Genomic DNA, 4,399 nt, shown 5'->3' on the forward strand with positions numbered 1-4,399 from the left:
AGTTCAAATAAGTTTAAAAAACATTGAAGTGGCCATGTAACAGATGAGTTCTCGTCCGAAACCCTGATACTCTGAAAGAGTTTGTCCAGTTTGTACACGAAGTGCGTCCAGTTTTTGCCGTGACCCTCTCTACTCTTTCGCGCATGCTATGCGGGTGATATGATGATACCATGCCAAGTTTCAACATTTTCAGGATTCATTTTGTAGTGATTTTCAATTTCACGGTCATTTAGCGCTCTAAACAATTAGGTAAATGACCGAAAAACAAAAAATGATGTCAGAACATGTTGGAAATTGATGACGTCACTTTGAATGCTGCATACTGAACACAAAAGAAGTCCGGAGTTCAAATAAGTCATTAAAAATAAAAAAGAGATGCAATGCTGGTTAATTTGCTTCAAGCCATTCGGAATAGTGTAGACTGCACTGCACATAGCTCAGTGCAATCTATGCTATTCCGCAAGGCTTGAAGCTAATCAACATGTAGGTGAGCATTGCAACTCTTCGTCATTGTATGTGCACTCACGGCTTATAAACCGCTCATACTGCCTCTCTCTTGGCGAGGTGGGACTAAAAATCAGCTTACGAAGAAACTCTAGTACCGGTTCATGGCATGAACCGGTACTAAAGGTCTTCGTGGGGGCCCCAGACTGACCATAGCCTGACACAGCCTCATTAGTACCGGTTCGTGGCATGAACCGGTACTAAAGGTTACCCACGAACCGGTCCTAATGATGCCCGCCCGCCTAGCCGTTGGAACCGGCACTAATGGTCACATTAGTGCCGGCTCAAATTCAAACCGGCACTAATGTGCTTCACATTTGACCCTTTTTCTACTAGTGCATGTCCGACCGATCCAAGTACCGAAAGCATGACACCTCCGAGTTCTGCACACGTTCGGCTCGGTGACGTCCTCGCCTTCTCGATTCAGCAAGAGGGGCAAAGTAGTATATGAGTTCCGGCAGCACGACGGCGTGGTGGCGGTGTTGGTGAAGAACAATCTCCGCAGGGCTTCGCCTAAGCACTACGAAAATTATGACAGAGGATAAACTAGAGGGGACGGGGTTGCCGGCACACGGCTTGGTGTTTCTTGATGTGTATTTGGTGCTAGCCCTACCCCTTTATTTATATGTTGAGCCCTGGGGTCGAAACTTGGAGTAAAAGCCTCCTCAAAGTCGGTTTCACCCGAAAGGCAAGAGTCCTTCTCGGACTCCAGGGCTAGACGCCAGGGTTCCCGGCGTCTAGCCCCTAGACGCTATGGTTACTGGCGTCTAGCCTCTGGTCTCCGCAAAACTTCCTTTTGCACTTTCCAAAAGCCTCGTGGGCTTTCCCCTTTGGCCCAGATAAAGTGTTCTCGTGCCCTAACATTTCGGGAAACATCCGGAACCCCTTCCAGTGAATTCTGGAACCCTTCCGGAGATCAAACACTACTATCCCATATATCAAACTTTATCTCCGGACCATTCCGGAGTTCCTCGTCATGTCCGTGATCTCACCTCGGACTCCGGACAACATTCGGTCATCAACATACATAACTCATATAGTACTATATCGTCAACGAACGTTAAGCGTGCGTACCCTACAGGTTCGAGAACTATGTAGACATGACCGAGACACCTCTCTGGTCAATAACCAATGGCGGGACCTGGATGCCCATATTGGCTCCTACATATTCTACGAAGATCTTTATCAGTCAGACCGCATAACAACATACGTTGTTCCCTTTGTCATCGGTATGTTACTTGCCCGAGATTTGATCGTCGGTATCTCAATACCTAGTTCAATCTCGTTACCGGCAAGTCTCTTTACTTGTTTCGTAATACATCATCCCGCAACTAACTCATTAGTTGCAATGCTTGCAAGGCTTATAGTGATGTGCATTACCGAGTAGGCCCAGAGATACCTCTCCGACAATCGGAGTGACAAATCCTAATCTCGAAATACGCCAACCCAACAAGTACCTTTGGAGACACCTGTAGAGCACCTTTATAATCACCCAGTTATGTTGTGATGTTTGGTGACACACAAAGTTTTCCTCTGGTAAACGGGAGTTGCATAATCTCATCGTCATAGGAACATGTATAAGTCATGAAGAAAGCAATAGCAACAAACTAAACGATCAAGTGCTAAGCTAACAGAATGGGTCAAGTCAATCACATCATTCTCCTAATGATGTGATCCCATTAATCAAATGACAACTCATGTATATGGTTAGGAAACTTAACCATCTTTGATCAACGAGCTAGTCAAGTAGAGGCATACTAGTGACACTCTGTTTGTCTATGTATTCACACATGTATTATGTTTCCGGTTAATACAATTCTAGCATGAATAATAAACATTTATCATGAAATAAGGAAACAAATAATAACTTTATTATTGCCTCTAGGGCATATTTCCTTCAGTCTCCCACTTGCACTAGAGTCAATAATCTAGATTACACAGTAATGATTCTAACACCCATGGAGCCTTGGTGCTGATCAAGTTTTGCTCGTGGAAGAGGCTTAGTCAACGGGTCTGCAACATTCAGATCCGTATGTATCTTGCAAATTTCTATGTCTCCCACCTGGACTAAATCCCGGATGGAATTAAAGCGTCTCTTGATGTGCTTGGTTCTCTTGTGAAATCTGGATTCCTTTGCCAAGGCAATTGCACCAGTATTGTCACAAAAGATTTTCATTGGACCCGATGCACTAGGTATGACACCTAGATCGGATATGAACTCCTTCATCCAGACTCCTTCATTTGTTTCTTCCGAAGCAGCTACGTACTCCGCTTCACACGTAGATCCCGCCACGACGCTTTGTTTAGAACTACACCAACTGACAGCTCCACCATTTAATATAAACACGTATCCGGTTTGCGATTTAGAATCGTCCGGATCAGTGTCAAAGCTTGCGTCAACGTAACCATTTACGATGAGCTCTTTGTCACCTCCATAAACGAGAAACATATCCTTAGTCCTTTCAGGTACTTCAGGATGTTCTTGACCGTTGTCCAGTGATCCACTCCTGAATTACTTTGGTACCTCCCTGCTAGACTTATAGCAAGGCACACATCAGGTCTGGTACACAGCATTGCATACATGATAGAGCCTATGGCTGAAGCATAGGGAACATCTTTCATCTTCTTTCTATCTTCTGTAGTGGTCGGGCATTGAGTCTTACTCAACTTCACACCTTGTAACACAGGCAAGAACCCTTTCTTTGCTTGATCCATTTTGAACCTTTTCAAAACTTTGTCAAGGTATGTGCTTTGTGAAAGTCCAGTTAAGCGCCTTGATCTATCTCTATAGATCTTGATGCCCAATATGTAAGCAGCTTCACCGAGGTCTTTCATAGAAAAACTTTTATTCAAGTATCCCTTTATGCTATCCAGAAATTCTATATCATTTCCCATTAGTAATATGTCATCCACATATAATATCAAAAATGCTACAGAGCTCCCACTCACTTTCTTGTAAATACAGGCTTCTCCAAAAGTATGTACAAAACCAAATGCTTTGATCACACTATCAAAGCGTTTATTCCAACTCCGAGAGGGTTGCACCAGTCCATAAATGGATCGCTGGAGCTTGCACACTTTGTTAGCTCCCTTTGGATCGACAAAACCTTCCGGTTGCATCATATACAACTCTTCTTCCAGAAATCCATTCAGGAATGCAGTTTTGACATCCATCTGCCAAATTTCATAATCATGAAATGCGGCAATCGCTAACATGATTCGGACAGACTTAAGCATCGCTAGGGTGAGAAGGTCTCATCGTAATCAATCCCTTGAACTCGTCGAAAACCTTTTGCAACAAGTCGAGCTTTGTAGACAGTAACATTACCGTCAGCGTCGGTCTTCTTCTTGAAGATCCATTTATTCTCAATTGCTTGCCGATCAACGGGCAAGTCAACCAAAGTCCACACTTTGTTCTCATACATGGATCCCATCTCAGATTTCATGGCTTCTAGCCATTTTGCGGAATCTGGGCTCACCATCGCTTCTTCATAGTTCGTAGGTTCATCATGATTTAGTAGCATGACTTCCAGAACAGGATTACCGTACCACTCTGGTGCGGATCTTACCCTGGTTGATCTACGAGGTTCAGTAATAACTTGATCTGAAGTTCCATGATCATCATCATTAACTTCCTCACTAATTGGTGTACGTGTCACAGAAACCGGTTTCTGTGATGAACTACTTTCCAATAAGGGAGCAGGTACAGTTACCTCATCAAGTTCTACTTTCCTCCCACTCACTTCTTTCGAGAGAAACTCCTTCTCTAGAAAGGATCCATTCTTGGCAACGAATGTCTTGCCTTCGGATCTGTGATAGAAGGTGTACCCAACAGTCTCCTTTGGGTATCCTATGAAGACACATTTCTCCGATTTGGGTTCGAGCTTATCAGGTT

This window comes from Triticum dicoccoides, chromosome 7A (assembly GCF_002162155.2).
Source record: "Triticum dicoccoides isolate Atlit2015 ecotype Zavitan chromosome 7A, WEW_v2.0, whole genome shotgun sequence".
NCBI classification, from domain to species: Eukaryota; Viridiplantae; Streptophyta; class Magnoliopsida; order Poales; family Poaceae; genus Triticum; species Triticum dicoccoides.